Genomic DNA, 18,067 nt, shown 5'->3' on the forward strand with positions numbered 1-18,067 from the left:
AATGGCCTTTGATTCATTTTTTGTTGTTGTTGTTTTTTCTGCGAACACTTTCTTGCTGTAGGCTGGCTGTTTATGTATGCAGTGGTGGAGATGTTTGTAGATATAGGAGTCGTTTCAAAAGAGGTGGTGGTGGTAGGGGGGGGAACGGGGCTCTACAGCCCTACTGAAGTACAGGTAATCTTTGAAATGCCACAGCTTTTGTTTCAGTCACAGAGAGCTGATAATGAATGGCTAAGTACGGGGGGAGACTGACGCAGGCTTGTGCAGAATGAGAAATAGGTGATGTTTAGTAGCCCACGTCAGAGGAGAAAGTCGGGCCAAAGCACTGCGAGCTACGGGACCAACATCACGACGTGTTCAATCATTCTGCTCCCGCGAATGGCCCGGGGGTCTTCGCTTTCTCACCACCCTTGCGTTTAGCTGCTCTTATAGATATCACCTCGCAAGAGGCCCAAATCTACAAGATGGAGTGTGAAAAGTTGCCAGCACCTATTTGATGCATAGCATGTCTAAAAAAACGCTGCTAACGGCTTGAATATTGCAAACCGCTGAGCGTTAACCTGCTTCAAGATGGACCGTAAAGAAAGAGAGGAAAGCGACCGCTGATCCAGTCTCTAAAAAATCAAGCAATGTGATCTGTTAAATGAGAAACATACTTGCTTTTCACAAGGAGGCAAACTACAGGGTTTTTGTTTTGTTTTTTTAACAAAGGATTAGAGAAATTCAGTGAAACGTCAGTTGACAAGAGAAGTCATCAAAGCCAAAATGGGTCTAATCCACAGATAATTATCTTTGTTTGAATATTCAACATGGCCTGACTCGTGGAACAGAGCCGCCTATTTGCATTTCTGGTCTTAGATATTAATATTTCTATATAAGAGCAGAATTTACATGGACGGGTTCCGCGGGTGAAATTAAGATCACGAGTCGACTCCGAACGCATCCTGTTTAAATCCGCGTCAGCTGTGACTTAAACTTTAAGTGGCCGTGTCTTGTTTTGCGTTATCCCTAAATTGTGTCACTGGCCCTTTGAGAGTGTGCTGCTGCACACCATGGGTGTGTGGGTGTGTGTCTGGTGTGTGTGTGTGTGTGTGTGTGGGGGGGGGGGGGGGGGGGGGTGATTCATATCACTTTGTTGCATGTCATTGCTCCCAACTGAATCCATCCTAGCATCTGGCCATTTTAATACATGGTGGCTGGATTCATATGAATTAATTGAGGGCAGAGGTAAAGCAGAGTGCTGCATCTATTCATGTGCCACTCAGGCCTATAATAAGACAGCTTATGCTTGGCATGGCGCGCTGTCGGTGGATGTGCTTTCGGATCTTCGGTGCACGGGGTCGTTTTTCCACTGGATGAGTCATATTGTTTTCTCCTTATTAGGGGACAGAGGAGGAAGTGGTCACATTTCGCAACAGTCAAATGCTCTACAATAACATAGGATGTAATGCCATACAGAACTGGCTACAGGAAATGTAATGGATACACAGTGCATGCATGGGCTTCTGATATGGTGTCGAATTAATACACTGGGCTGCGTTCAAGTAGGCTTTGCTAAGTCAGAAAAAAAAAGACAAAATACAAATGGGTTAGACTTTTAAATGTATGGCAACTTTTTAAAAACAGTTTTCATCTTTTACCTCTCAGCACTGCAGTGCATGTCCACACATCTGCTCAGGCTCCATAGGCTGCCAACTCATGCATTATAAGTGAGATAAACAGTGTGACGCTACAAATTATGCCGACGCTCGCCCCCTTTGACATACAGTAAGCTAGTGCGTTCTCCCCCTGTGAAGATTCGCCTCTCTTTGTAGTGCCCTTCAGAGGACCCGTTGCCTCGCCGCCCTGCGTGCAAGCATGTAATCCTTTCCATCAATGAACTCCACTGTGTCATTTAGCCACTCTCAGGATGGCGGCTACTTTCCCCACGGAGCATCCAGCCCATATTATTAAGGCAAATGGCATCAAGAGGCTAGGGCCAGTTAGACATGGCTGAGACTTGGAATTGAAAATAGCATCAGTCCCACGCAGGGACTGGTAAACACAAAAAAGGAGCCTGGGGCGCAGCGCAGGACCACCCTCCCCCTTTTCTTTACTCCAGCTCTGTTTTTTTTTTTTTTTTTTTTTGGGGGGGGGGTGGAGAATAAGCAGCAGCGGCCGATCCTCCACCACCACCATCACCAGCCCCCCTCCCACCACTATGCTCAAATAATATCACGGTCACATGGCAAAGTGAGTTGTACACTCCCTCCGAAGCCGCGTGTTGTGTTGCTGTTGTTGTGCTTGTGAGTCATGCAAGATGCATGTAGAAAGTGGCAGCAGAGAGAGAGAGAGAGAGAGAGGGTAACTGCAAGCACGGGCCTGGTGTGAAATGCATCTTGGTGGAGAACTAGCGCTCTGTGTAGGGACTTGTGAGGCACTTTGTGTTTTGCTTGGGTATAGTACTCACAAGGAATATTAAAATTTATGGACCATGAGGGTTTGGGTTGCGAGCGCGCGCACACATAAACAAGACTCGCACACTCCCTGTGCTTAAAATGCTTCATACCCCGAAACTTTGAAATTGCTGTAAAATCCAAACAGATGCCACATGCCCAAAGATGTAACTAGAGGAAATGAGATGCACTTGTTTCGCAGTCAAATATATATATATACATATAAATTTTATTATTTTTTCTCCTACTGAAAGGGCATGTGAAAATAGTGCTTGTCATGCTGTTTATCCGCTAAGGCAGTTTTTGAAGTTTAATGCAAAGTTTAAGCTGGAGAGCCAAAAAGCCGTGGCCTGTAAAAACGGATCTGTGCGGCACAGTAATCTAGGTTTCATACAGGCAACAGAAGAACAGGGGTGCCAGTTTTCTGCTCGTTGGATCGTGTTTAACAAAGTGAAAATACGTTCACGGGGTCTCATCACTGGGCTGCGGGCAAATGTAGGTGCATTTTTTTTTCTTCTGCAAACTGCAAAAAGATCTCCAGTGACTCACGAGTCGGGGGGGTGGGGGGCACAGCACAACAGATGTTGCTTGATTTCTAAAATAATAGAGAGGCAGGGCTCAATGCCTTGACAGCGCAGTCCTTATGAACTCTTAACACTGGAAGAGTGCCAAGGAAGAATTAGGTCAGCTAAAGTGCGCTGCGCCTTGTGGAACTCCACATTAAAACAGCATCAGGGGAAAAGGCGGGAGGGGGGCGTGTTTAGTGGCGCACAGGTAGAAATTTCTGGAACAGCACAACTGGGTTTTTTTTGGGTTTTTGTGCTTCAATTCACTCTTGTATCACAGAAACGTGAGCAGAAACGTTACACCCCTGAGTCCAGACTGCAGCCTAATTATTTTGAGCAATGAAAAGAGAAGGAAAAGGGGGGAATATGAGAGAGGGGGGGGGGAGAGGGAAAAATGCATGCGAATTGCAATTCTTTCATACAGCCTGCTGCATACCGGGTGTATAACCACAAGCCTGAAAAAAATCCTTACAGCACAATAAAACTGATTGTATCATCACCTTTTTTTCCCCTTACAGGGTGCATTTCTACTAGTCTTCACATCACCTCCTAAAAGGAGCTTGTAGTGCTGGAGTACACAGTGACGTTAAAAAACAAAATGAAATAAAATAATAATAATAATGATAAAAAAAGAGCAGGGATGAGAGGAAAGAGACACAGTCAATACCCATTTTTTGCCAAGGCATCCTAGTGAAAAAGAGCAAAGAGACAAAAGGAGCAGATGGATGGAGATGGAGCTAACGCTGAAAGAGAGTGTGACAGGGAGTAACAAAAGCAAGAGGGAGCTGCTGTGAGTGATAGAAAGCATTGGACAAAGACGGGCATGAATTAGAGGCAGATATGGAAGGAAGGGAAGGAAGATGGAAGCCTAAGTACAGGAAGGCGTGATTGGGGGGGACAGGAAGTATCGGCCTGACAAAGGGTCAGAGCGATGGGAGGCCGACGACCATCTCCCCGTGCTCTCCGAAGCTGTTCCATCTCTCATCTAAAAGATAAGCCACCTCACGATCCCCTGCTTGATTTCCCAGTGCCAGTCTGTCCACATCCAGTATCTCAGGGTTAAATCTAGTGGTTACTACACTCCCATCCCGCGCATATTCCAGTCACGGTCTGATATCTTTCTGCTTACGACGTGTATCTGCCTCACATGTCCTACGTGTTCGTTTATGGGAAGGTCTAGATTTTCACACACAGATATACGCACACGGGCCCCCGCTGCCACCGCTGCCACCAGCATGACCTCGTTGCCCCCTCGCGACAGTCACATTTTTGGAAGTTAAACTGAGTTGCAAAAATACTCCCCCCCACTCTCCCGCTCTCTCTCTCGTTAGCAACAACAGCTAAGAGATAATGAGATGCGGATTTGAAGACGACAGAAAGTAATTGGTTTTGATGTGTGTAAAATCGTGATTTTAACTGGACATGATATTCAAATGACTTGGCAGCCGTCCATCAGCACGAAAGCGTGTGTAAGCACATTGCAGGGCCCGGGCTGAGCAATAATGCTGGCTTTTTCCTCGTGAGTAAGCAACCTCAGTGTTTTTGGCAACCAAAGCGTTCCTCGGTTTTTCCACTCAGACGTCGTTATGCCCCGAGCCGTTTCCACTGTCTGGAAAATAAAAGCGATTTTCATCACTTATTTTCAGTATATCTGATTATCAGTGGTTGAAATTTACAGCGTTGGGGAAGTGTCAGGCAGCCGCTCAGTCAGCCAACCCTTGCCCTGGCTTCCCTGTCCCTGCAGCCTCCTCTCCCGATGCCTTTCATAATCCCTCGTTGTGTGCTTTTGTGGTCGTCTGTGTCCACCGGGACTGTCATCAGTGCCACAATAAACAGGATTAATCAGCACTGGCATTGGGCACTTTGGTCCAGATGACGCGTGTAATTAAGGAGTAATTGGCATGTCATCTGTACATGAGAAAATATGACGCGCGCAGGCCAGATGTAGCCGTCTCGCCGCCCTGCAACAAGCCGTGCTTGGAACAACTGTGTCCTCAAAGGCTTTTCTGAAGAGAGAGATAACTTCCTTTGCAGTGCTGACACTCGCTTCCTTAACATCTTTATTCAAGCCTGCGAGCTCCCTCGCATTGTAATTCACTTGCTTATTCATTTATTTACATGCTAACACACTTAAACTCTAATTTGCTAACTTATTCATTTATTTACATGCTAACCCACTTACTGCCGCTTGCATTCAGCAACTTATTCATTTATCCACATCCAGGATGACACAGTTACTTCCTTGAGAATTCATTTATGCACGTAGGAAGTCACTTACGTTCTCGCCAGCTTAATTAAGAGGCCCCTCTCTTTTCACTTCACACAAAAGGATGGGTTTATGCAGCTCAATATATACTGTAGCTGCACACAATGGTAGATGGCCGAGATGGCCTTTTATGTTTAGGGTCATGCCGGCTGCAACAATAGGTCTGAAATGCCCTTATCTCTCCTTGTAAACGTGAGGCTCTGGGATAAAGTCGGAGCCCGATTTCATGGCTCACGAGGGAGGCGTTGGGATGAACATAACCGAGGGGAGTTATTTTTTTAAATTCTCATATACCTTATGTTTTACTGGTTGTAAGAGAAGCCATATATATATATATATATATATATATATATATATATATATATATATATATGAAGAAAGAAAGAAAGGAGATAACCAGCAGGCTTTAGCATAATACTCAATCTAAGCTCCATGAAACACAACAAAGATTAATCCCTGTTTATTATTATCCTATTCTTACTTGGAGTATCTGCAGCCATTTGTCAGTGCAAATGCAATTTTGAATTATATTAACATAAGTAACATTAGGTATTCTAAACTTTCACCGCATCCTCTCTTTAAATTCAATTGCTCCAGGATTATTAAAGGTGTGCCAAAGTAAATAAATACTGCGGCACATATGTGTCTGTAACGCAATTTGAACACAGCAAAAGAATAAATAAATAAATAAATAAATAAATACAAGTGGGCAATGAAAGCCCAGCATCAGTGAAACAAAGTTTGGGCATAAAGCTGGTAGGAGGGCTATGCTTGGCAGGGAGCGAGGTCAGCCATGCATTTGGCTGGTAACCTCAGATAGCTGCTGGCTAATTTGCAGTATGCCCTCAATCGCAACAGAAAGCCTAGAGCCACGCTGAGGGGAGAGAGGGTGGCCATAACAGCAAAGCAAATGGCTCATAGAGATATCCCAGTTGTTTTTCATCACATCAATTTCACGCCTTTGTTGCCAGTTTTTCAGAAATGTGACAAGATGGAGACAGGGATGAAAAAGGAGGAGGAAAAAGAAAGCAGGGAGGGGGGGGGAAAGGGATGCGGGGATAGTGAGAAGAAACAAAACGATGAGCTTGGAGATGCATTAAGATGGCAATGTTAATCTCGGTGTTAATCTCGAGGCCTGTTCCTGGTGCAAGTGAAGTCATGCTGTCAGAGCTGTCTCGAGAACAAACAAATGGAAGGGGGAACAAAATCTCGTAAGCTAATATCTTCACTGACAACGATGGCCACATCTCAATTTACTGATGCAATGCAGGAGTTCCTCCGGCAATTCACTCGTTTCTTTCTGGTACGTTTGCAGAGAACTGAGAAAAAAATGATTTGCTTTGAGTGCAATAAGACTTATTTCCTTACTACGCCTTTACTAAAACTGTGCTTTTACTTCCCAGAAGCACAGCTGCTGATTAATGTTACCTGTGGAATTTACTGATGTTGAGTCAACGTTTTCCACTGAGATCCTATTAACTGTGAACCAGTGACGCACTACAACTAAAAGTCCTACTACCTCTTTCATGGCATTCTTCTATGGGCTACCTTCTCTGTGTTGTGCTTCTTAGGAAAAGTACCCAGTTCCCAAAAACTTCCACTAAATCCCGAAAGATGTTCAAGCTATCACAAGGTTTTATCTACAGTGCAAACATGTCTGTTTATACAGGTCGACATGGCAGATATTTAACCTGAGAATTACTTTATAGTCTCTTGACCAAACACATTTTATTGCAGTTTGCATAATTCCAGTCTTTCATCTGGTAAAACCTTCAAACAAGTCGTGACTTATGGAGCATTAAGGCACAATAAGCACCAACGTGTATAGCAGCACATGTAAGCTCTATCAGACTATCTAATTATTAATCCCTATAAACAGATATCTTTACATGAGTTTGTACGGACTTTATAGGCAGGTGGCGAGATTTTTGCCACGTGCACTTTGTAGACCATTATAGTCCAAGGACTACTGGCAAATTACATCCGAGCAGGCTTTTGTTGTAGTACACAGTCCCTGTCCAAATGAGGGACCTCGTCTGATAAAATATAATCTTGTAAACAGTGGTATTTTTACTGGCTTCTTAAAATTATATGAAGATTATATGAACTCCCCTAGGCAAGATTTCTTGTAATTTCTTTAGTTAGAATTTCGGAGTAGTTCTCCAGACTTCTTGGAGAACTGCTGGCTGCCTTTTGTTCTGTTCTCTGTCAAGATGATCTCACACTGCTTCAATCATTTTTAGGTCCGAACTCTGGGGAGGCCAATCCATGATGTTTCTTCACTGTTTGTTTTCTATCCAGGTGTGCTTTTACTGCACTGGCAGCCTGTTTGTCGTGCTGAAAAATGAGGCAGTTTCTAATCAGACATGATTAGAAATTGCACACAATATTGCATGTTGGATCCAAATCTGACATTTATAACTCAACACCACTGGCAGAAATTGAGCCTCAAACTATGAATAGCTTCCAACTTGTTTTACAGATGGCTGTAGACACTCACTGTTGTACCTTTTTCTCTTCCAATTTGAAGAAAAGAAATCAAGACTGGAGGAGGTCAGGAGAGAGTACAACTGGACTGAAAAGTCTACTGATTTTCTGTTACAATTCTTGTGTAATTTGGCACCCTCTGCCTCCTGTTTCTTTAGGATAAGACTTTTAGATGCTGTCCATCCACTATAGTTTTATAATATATATATTATATCTTCTTCTGTCCTCCATTTGTCCACTTTCCTCAAAGTGCTTACTAAACACTATTCTGTGACATGCCATGTTTTCTTTCTCATGTTATCTTTGGCAGTTTTTATAGATCGAACAAAAAAATTGGAACAAATGATGTGTTTCTGTGACAGACCGCTAGTAACAAAGCACTCAAAGATGCAGTTTGAAATTGGTTCTTTGCTAAGTTGTCTGTTATGTGTAGACACAACACTGTTTCACCTCTTGGGTTAGGTGTCTTTATTATGCTTGAATGACTCATAGGTCAGTGTTACGTGGCTTAACAAACAAAAAAACATTCCTCTGAAAATGGTCGGGTGAAAGCAATGGACTGAAAATGAGTAAAAAAGCAGCCAATGTTCAAAGAAAAACTTCAAAAGACCACTTTAAAAATCAGAACAAAGTCTGGCTTCTTGGAAGTAAAATATAAAACAATGAGGGATGCTGAAGACTTTTGCACAAACCTGCATAGACTCACGCAGCGCAGATAAACAGCAGGAAGCCCAGGACCGATAAAAAGTCAGTGTTTCTGCTGAGAGTCTGATGGAGATCTTTGTGATTAGCTAACTAGAATCAAACTCATTGGAAAATCTTCCATCCAATATAATTAATGACAGTGAATTTTTAATTACCCCTATGCAGCAGTAGGCTCTGCAGCTTTTGTTTATTGAGCCCCACTGATACCCATATTAACAAAGTTAGGTTAATGATAGAGGTATTTTACTTAATAGCATTTTTATTACTCCCACCAAGAATGAAGCAATTAATTAACAATGGGCGAATTAAGTTCCTCTCCTGTAATGGCCTACCAACACAGGACATCATTACCAATCGTCAAAATAATTCATAAAGCGATGACTCAGGTGGCAGGACGGTGATGGGAAAAATGAATATTCCCCGGCATACGTCTGATTTTTCATTTTAGAATGGAATAAATTATGGATAAGGTCTGTCAGTGGACATGTTGGTGGTACTGCATGCAGAGTGAGCCAAGGGATCAAAGATGCAGTACGTTAAGTCACAGATGTGACATAGATTTTCCAGTGGGAGGGGAAAAAAGGGGGAAAAAAAGAAAGTCTTGCTTCACATTAGGAGCAGGTGACTATTATCTGAATAGATAAAGCAGTGAATTAAAGATACACGGAACAAATACAAAAAAGGAGAGATGGGGGAAAGTGAGGGAGAGCGCCGAATGTTCAAGAAATGACATCGAATAATGGACCTCAAAGACATATATGAAAGCGCATAATCTTTTAAGCTTGCATTTGAAGGTAATCTCCCATTAAAAGAACACTAGCTATTTCTTTGTGGAAGGGGAAATGCAAAGACAGCAGAACTGATGGGGACTATTGGTGTGACTTTGAATAGAGGAAAGACTGAAATGGCAAAAAGGTGCAATTTCTCAGGCGCCGGACTTCTGTGGTAAATTCTTTCATTCCAACAGAACTACTAAAAACAGTGGCTGCTGAGAAATATAATCCTCCACCCCCAACCTCCCAACACACAAACACACACTGAGCCCAAGTACACATGCAACAAAGAGGAAGAGATTAAAGCATTAATTCAGTGAGAGGGAATAGGATCCTGGCATAAATTTAGAGTTAATGTTTTGGGGTTATCTTCTCTGCTGACTGCCGTTTCTACTCTCCGTACTCCATTGCACTCCACATACAAATGTAAATCAGGGTTACACCCTGTATCCTATAACATATAACGCCGTAAACTCTTGTTTTTCTTTGATAAGCTCTGTATGTATGCGTGTGCGTGTGTGTTTGCAGTGACAACAGGTGCATGCTCGTTTACGAACATGGAAAAATACCAAGCCGTCTATGTGCATGCATGTATATTTGTGTGAAAGGTTGCCTGTGAATGTGGGTATTTACATTGCAGACAGAAAGTTTTATGTCGCGCCGCTTGGCTTGCAGAAAAAAAAAAGGCCTCAAAGAGAGAGCCTTGTTTGTTTCCTTGTCACTGCTGGGTGGGGCGCACCTTACCAGGCGCACCGGCTTCCTCCTGGCGTCACACTGGATACCAGCTGGTGTGTGCTGGGGCGCCACAACGCATCGTGCCAGTGTCACAAACGAAGGGGAAAGTGGGTGCCTCATCATATAGAAAACTATCCTGGCAGCCTCCGTTCCTCATTAAAAATGCACTAACGCTGAACGCTCCCATTAATTTAAGCAGGCTGTATTTAGCGCGGGTAGCCTCATGTACAGTCTATAAAACACAGCAATTAAAGCAGGTAATTTTGGCTTCATCAAGGCCCAGCCGAGCGTAATGGGCCAGAAATGTGAAAAATTCCTCTAGCAGCCAAAGCTCGATGTGTGAACAGCTAGGATGCTGCCCATAGCACAAAGACAGATATGGAACTAGAAGATGACATGATTTAATCTTGCTCCTGGCTGATAATGGAAAGAAAATCTGTTAATGTTCTAGCTACGGTGTTGAAGATAATCATCTCTGTGGTTTCAATTCTTATTTCAAGACATCAGTCATCCTAATATAGAATAGAAAATGAGGTAGAAGGGTATCATGATAGACACAATACTAATAAGAGAGAGAGCACCTACCACTATGATAACACAAATGTAGAGGCAATGAAACTTAAATGGTCCCAGCAATGTATGTAAGCAATGTATAGCAAATGTTGTGTAAGGTTGAGGACATTCGATTATAGCATCTGTGATGACATCATTACGACTCCTGCTTGAACTTCTTATAGCTTCAAGGAGAAGTGCTAAGATGCAAGCTGCCAAAGCATGCTTTCAACTGCAACCCGAGTAGGTTACAACGTGGCGAGATCACATGTGCAGACTTCAAGACTTTGCTCAAAGGGAGGGACAGAATAGCTCACATTGTATCATCCCATAGCAACAACTTTTCTTTTTTCCACCCTTGTTCTCATGTTTGAAGCTAGCACAAACATATAAATGTTTTAGGTTTGTGCCATTTATCTGTAGAGCGCATCCACAAAAGACTGAAATATAGGAAACATTTTAGGTCTTTTAGTTTTTGCTTAAATTTGAAAACATGCCAGCCACTAGTGACCAAACAACAATGCATAGTTGGTCACGTGTCCAGTACTGAGGTCAGAAAGACTGCAGAAAAATACTGCAGAAAAATTTAGGCAGTATTTGAAAAAACATTGAATCAAATGACTACTTTGTTTCCCTACTAGTAAATGGATGTGCTGTCTCCAACCTTTGTGTACTATGCAGAACTAAAGAAGCCTTTTAGATGAGAGGTGAAACATCTTCAAGAACCTAAAAAGAAGCCCATTAGCCTTCAACCCAGCCGCTTAAGACTATCCAACCTATGCGACATATTTCCCGATAACTGTTTTCCTCTGCTTTTTCTCTCTGTCTTTTAAGTGGCTGTTTTCTTTAGCTTTGTAAGAATTTGAAACAAGAGTCGAGTCAGTAGCAGGGAACAAACAGTAAGGACCACTTTAGTCCAAAGACTGCTATTTCCATCTGCAGCCATTTATATTCGGTGGCATGGCTCTGCTCTGGGGCCTCCCTGCCCTTTCACACGAACACATGGAAAGCTGGAGGGGTGGGTGTCACTGACAACACATATGACACAGATTAAGCCGGACAGCATGAAAGGAAGACCTGGAGTGGAGGTGGGTTGTAAAGTGGCATGCACATGTGCAGCAACTGTGTGCAGGCTAAAGCTTTAAAAAAAACCAGCACATCCTATATGAAATGTATGAGGTTTGGTTTGGTGTGTAGAATGGTATCATCCAAAACTCCAACTACGGAAAACTCACAGAAAATTATTCATAAGGTGGAGAGTGATCAAAGAAACACTAAGCAAGTGATATATAAACAGAAGCATGGGAGAATATTACCTGGCTGAGCAAATAGTTGATTGGACATGGGTGTGACAGAAAATTGTTGAGATAAAAGCTTGCAAGAATAAGGTGAGTAATTTTAAAATAACACTAGGAAATAATTATTTTGGCAATAACTCTGAAAAAAGGCAAAAAATCGGAGCAGTCGGGGTCAGTGTTGGCAAAGCATTGTCGTTAGGGTTAGGCTGTTCAAGCACATACCATGACTCAAGTGACTGTCATATAAATAGATGAGGCCACATTCCTAATGAAAAGACACAATCCACAAAGTAGCATTGCAGTGAAACGACTTAAACACTTTACAGATTTCAGTCAGCGTCAGCGGGAGAGCGACTCCCATGTGGACGAGTGTCAGTTACTCGCTTTGTGTTCTTGTGAGGCATCTTGTAAGTGAGGCACGCTCGGGTATGTAAGGCCGTCCACATTTCCATACCCCAATAATAATTACCCTCAATTTACTCTCTGCCCCAGAGGCACGAGGAGTAAACAGTCCAAGAATATAACCACATCCGTGCGAAAATGTGATTTCACATCAGGAGGTTGCCACATGGTATGGAGGATAAATCATTTTCTATATGTATGAGAACTACTGTGCCACCAAGTGCAAGATAAAAAGTCAACTTCGTCCACTGTTGTTTACAAGGCTCCTTTTTATGGATTTTATTTATGGCGGATCATGACCTTGAATAATATTAGTGAGTCAATAACATGAATTCACTAAATTGCAGTCACTGATAAGAGCACGCTGCAGGATTGTTTCATAATAAATACTTCCCACGGATAATGAAACTTGGGCGTGATTATGTTTAACAGTAAAACTGTGATGTCTATGTGCTGTCTAATGAATAATAGCAGTGTGATTTTAATGACTGCTCTTGCTGCTGCCATGCACTAATTCAAAAATGATTAGCTAGTAGTTCCCTTTCTTTCCTGAGTAAAAATGTGGGCCATCAAATGTGGGACCATGATAATACAGTAAGTGGCCAATGTTATAGACACTCTCGCAGCATGTATTTAGTTACTGTCTTACTTCCTTTTAGCTGACAGATCAGCATCTTCTATGGTGGATCATGTAGGTATTAGTTTAAATACCCCAAAGTACTAAAAGTATATATATATGGACAGGTTTTTTTTCCAAAAAGATGAAACGTAGATCTAAAGCCTTTTTCAGAAATGGGATACATATAATTCCTGGTTGCATCGATATGTTCAAGTTATTATTCAGACTTGGTTCACTTTTTAGATGCTATTAATGGTGCTCAGGAATGCTCACCATACTGATGGAAGAAACTGTGGTGCTTGCACCACGTGCACAAGATTTGGCAGTACATCTAGTTATATATAGTGCATAAACCCAGAGATTTCTTACCATAGAGGCTATATTTGAGATGCCACGTTTGATGTGTTGTTCAGATAAAGCATCTATATTCACTTTAGAACATGTATGTATCTGACCTGCTTCTCTGAAGTCTACCCAATGATAATGTGACATTTCATGTGGATAAATGAGTGTAACTCTTTTGAGCTGGAAACACTCACTGCTGGTTACTGCAGCTGTATAAGGCAACAAAAAGAAGTAATAAGAGCTGGAAGCAATAAACGAATCCTGCTTCCTTTTTGGTCAAACCTGAGATGAGCCATTTCAATATCTAATTATATGAGATTCAAAGGCAAAGTGAATTTGGCCAAACTACCCATGTGTGTGTGTCCTGTGCACAGTGGTGTTTGTGGAGGTACGTTTGTGTGGAAATTCTGAAAAATCTTAATGTTAGTGGGTGTCTGATAACAGCTGTCAGTCCTTGTTTTTACTTTGGACATTTAGGTTTAGGACATTTTCTAAAATAATTATGTCAGTCACACAGGTCTACATTGAGACATATCATGAACTCCCTGCAGCACCAGGTTGCTAGAAAAAAAAAGGTATTCATAACTGGTTGCCGAGTGAATGTGACAATCACAAGGTGAAATCAGTTGCAAAAACGTATATGGCGCTACACTGACACCCTCCTTGCAATTGTTTTGCTCATCTGTAGTTTACAAAGAAAACACAGACTTGTCTGCAAACCCTCACCAACTAGTTGCAGACCAGTTGTGAAACTGGGAAAAGGTCGACACAACACAACGCAGAAGTTTCACTCTCGGCCAGTGAGTAGTTTTTGCAGACAAATTGGTGTCTTGCATGCAAACTATGGCGATCAGGTAGCCACCTTAGCAACCACCAGGAATATATACATCTTCCCTGGCAACCAGTGGCTGCAGTGCATACAAATTATTATATTAGAAAATGTAATTTTCATACTTATACGTGTGTTTTGAATCCGAAAGAAGGAGACTTTTAAACACTGACACAACTGACATTTAAGTTTCTAATAATAAACTAAGTAACACGACAGGACTTGACAGTTATGTTTGGAACAAATGCACCTCCATTAAGCAGAAAGGCTTCATATCATGTGAGCAATATCACTGTTCAACATAAGCTGACACCCAGTGTAGTATAAACTGAATAGGGTTATATAAAAGGAAGTTTTTAATGTTGCTGCACGTTAGCCAGCTTTAAAACCACCCTGCCAGTGTTAGTGTGTAAGTTATTGTGTATAGTTCTGCCATGTTACAGATTCCGGGTCTGGGAATTAAAGCCTGAAAGCATTTGTTAAGGTATGAAAAAAACCAATACATTTGTCTTATGTGTTATGTTCTCCAACACTACATCTCCTTTGAGACGGCCAAGCTCAAACCACAACTGTTCCTCAACCATTTTCACATTCAGCTGGCCCAGACTGGGGCAAGGCAATTTGGCTCTCGGGCCATCTATATAGTGCCTTGTCTGGGAATGGATTTAGTGATTCTGATCTTTTTTTGTGCCCATGTTCTTTGTCTCCATTGTGAAGACTCAGGGAAAGAAAGAGAGAGAGGGGGGGAAAAAAACAAGTTTGACCGAAGCCCAGTCAATTATCTCCCAGGTGTTTGACTGAAGTGATTGTAAGCGATCGCGGCAGTTCCCACGAGCCCCTGGACTGAGACGGGCTGGAATTAGCCAGGAACAAAACCCAATTCAGCAGAAGTGAAGAAACAGCAGTTTTGAATAAAACCAGGCAGAGAATGCAAAAGAAAAGGTTCCCTGCAGAAGATAAAGTCGAATCTTGGCTCCTTTTTTTCTCTTCTTCCTCCATTCCCCTGTTACACACAGCCTATCATATAGCCTCGTCTTTTAAACAAACTGCGGGTCTGGAATTGTGTCTGTGGTGCTTCCAATACCTTATTGTGTGAAGGTTAATTACTGGCAAGGCATGAGAAAATTACATTCTCAAAATAAAGTATTATGATTGGCCCTTCTGCTGGCTATTTTAAGTCATGCGTGGTCTTCATACAAGATAGCTGGGAAACCAGATTTTTAGACTTGTTCGATATCAAGTAACCTCTTTTCAAGTCCTCTATTAAAGGGACTATTCTGACTTGCAAATTACCTTTCTTTCCCAGGCCCCAAACACCATTTCCTCACGAAGATTAAGTTATAGCCTTTACATGAGTGCACACAGTGTTGTAATAACACAGGACACTTTTCTGTTGATATCAGAGAATTTCCTTGTGTCTTCTCACATCTCTTCCTGAGAGAATCCAGTCATGCTGAAGGGCAGCATATCTGTACAGGAAAGATACTGTGGGGAATGACATTTAGAACTGGACGGGGGAGGAAAGCGGTGGATTTCTCACTCACAACCTGAGGTAGTGGTAAGCTAACGTGTGGGATTTTAGCCTAAGCTAGCTGCTGCCGGAGACCAAGCACATTCCTCAAGTCAATTCGTAACCACTAAAGGATGGTTAACTGAGTAAAGACTTTAACTCAGCCTCAGTGAAGAGTCGAAGTAGGAGCCTGCTTAGGTTTGCATGAATCTCTTGACGGGAGGCCCCAGTTCCCAGGCAATGATTGTGCATTTTCCTCCCTGCTGGAATCTTATTTACTCTCGCCTTCCACATGAGATGGCCACGTCAAGCATGGTTTGCGTCCGCTGCGCTCTCGCCCGGCTGCTCATGCTGCACGCCAGCTCACACACATCAGTGCTAATAAATATGAAGCCTGGGGAAACTGGCTTCTCCTGGTGCGCAACGCTGGAGGTATGTGCCAAACTGGCAACCCGGAGTCAAAGATCACGTCACGAGCAAGCTCGAGCTGCTTTGGACTGTGATGAGTGTGTAAGCACAAACGATGACTCCGGGGGCTATGTGGCATTGCCACAGCAAAGCACACGCACCCACCCATGACCAGAAAATGTCATTCCCATTTTCTTTTTAAATAATAGATGAGCGAGTCTTTCAGCTGCAGCTGTCTTTGGTTCTAGTCACGTGCTAGCATATAGCTTTCCTTGACCCGACACATTTTCTTTCATTTATAATAATCCATATGTCTCAGTTCACTGATCCAACATGCAGTCAGTCACACGTGCGTTATCTGCCAGGCTTATTAAATTAAAGCAACACAGAAGGGAATTGCAGAACCCAAAACAGTTGCTTTCCCCCATAAGACTTCATGATATTCTACCTCTAAGCTGTGGAAAATGTTAAAAAAAAAAAACACTGTGTGCATGTGTCCCTGGCAAACACCTTCACACTGAATGTGAGTTGAAAAGATCCTTTGAGCAAGGGACAGGTGACACCTTAAGCTGCTGATGGAGTGTGACATCCTGCAAGAAATGATGCTCCTTTTTTTCCTAATGACCCTCCCATAGTCAGACTAGTCTCTCTCATCAAGCTAATTTGTAGTGTCATTTCCTGCCCTCAGTAGTATCACCCCCTGCCCTCGGTTTTCACACATTAGATACCTTAATGCCATGGCCCCAGTCATTTTTATAACATTTGAAAAATAGTTAATGTGTTTACCCACACTAGTATTTGACACTACCACTATATTTATCTCTCTAGGAGAAAAAAAATTCAAAAGAATTTCAAGGCTGAGTGGATGAAGAGAAGCAAGAAATGAGCTGTGATAAGAGTTGCAGAAATAATACAGGCAAACCACCTCAAACTGAAACAAGTTGTTCTGCAAAAATCAGCAAAAACAGTATTTTGAGATCTACCTGTTGTGTGATTTGATATATATATATATATATATATATATATATATATATATATATATATATATAGAGAGAGAGAGAGAGAGAGAGAGAGAGAGAGAGAGAGAGAGAGAGAATGATACATTATTTGTGACCCTTGCTTTTTATCGTGTTTTCAGTAATGAGCATCCGGAACAGGGTAGACTTTTTTTTTTTACATCAATAAACCGACGACAGCTCCCACCTACTCAACAAGCGAACAGGAGATGATCTGCTGAGACTTGTATTTTGACAGCAGCGACAGAAAACACTCGCTTTGATATAAGTGACCATGGTGAAGGTGCAGTATTAGTATGTTTAATAGATAGGCAATGGATTCGTCATTTTGATTATAACTGAGGAGTTGCACTGCTCATGCAAATTCTTTGCAACAATGCAAAATACATTGTGGTTTTTGTCCCAGTCATGGAACGCTAGACAAGCTCTTTATCCTCTTGAGGATATTTGACAGCACATGGTAGGCTGCCTAACCAGTCTAGATGGGTTTTGTGAGGTATTCGACCACATCTTTCAAGGTGTCCTAAATGGGGGTGTTCTTCAGTATGGGATATCAGACCAACTGTTGCAGACTATCTGGTCCCTGTACAACCATTGTTGAAAGCATGGTGCGCATTGTCAGTAATAAGTCAGACTTACCAGGCCTGGCCTTTGTCACTGATTCTGTTCATGATGTTTATTGATAGAATGTGTAGGCATGTCTGTGGAGGATGTCCAACTAGACATCGCCTGATGGCCTCAGGATCTCATCTCTACTCTACTCATCCCTTGGCTTCATTGAGTGATCAACTCCAGCTCAGACTGGTTTGCAGCTTATGAAGCATCTAGCATGACAGGTAGAACATCAGAGTCTGAGGACATGGTAGCATTTCCACTCTGGGTGAAGAACAATTTACTGCCCAAAGTGGTAAAAAGGGAGCTGAGTGTCAGTTTACCAGTTGATCTAGATTCCTATTCTCAACTGTGGTCAGGTACTCAGTAGTGACTGAATGAATGAGATTGTGGAAACAAGTGGTGGAAATGAGTTTCCTCCAGGGTTTGGCCTTCACTCAGTCATTTTGAAGGAGCTCAGAGAAGAGCTGCTACCACATCGAAAGGACTCAGCAGAGGCGGTCTGGGTA

Source organism: Neolamprologus brichardi, chromosome 3, assembly GCF_056152115.1.
Source record: "Neolamprologus brichardi isolate AB-2024 chromosome 3, ASM5615211v1, whole genome shotgun sequence".
Classification (NCBI taxonomy): domain Eukaryota; kingdom Metazoa; phylum Chordata; class Actinopteri; order Cichliformes; family Cichlidae; genus Neolamprologus; species Neolamprologus brichardi.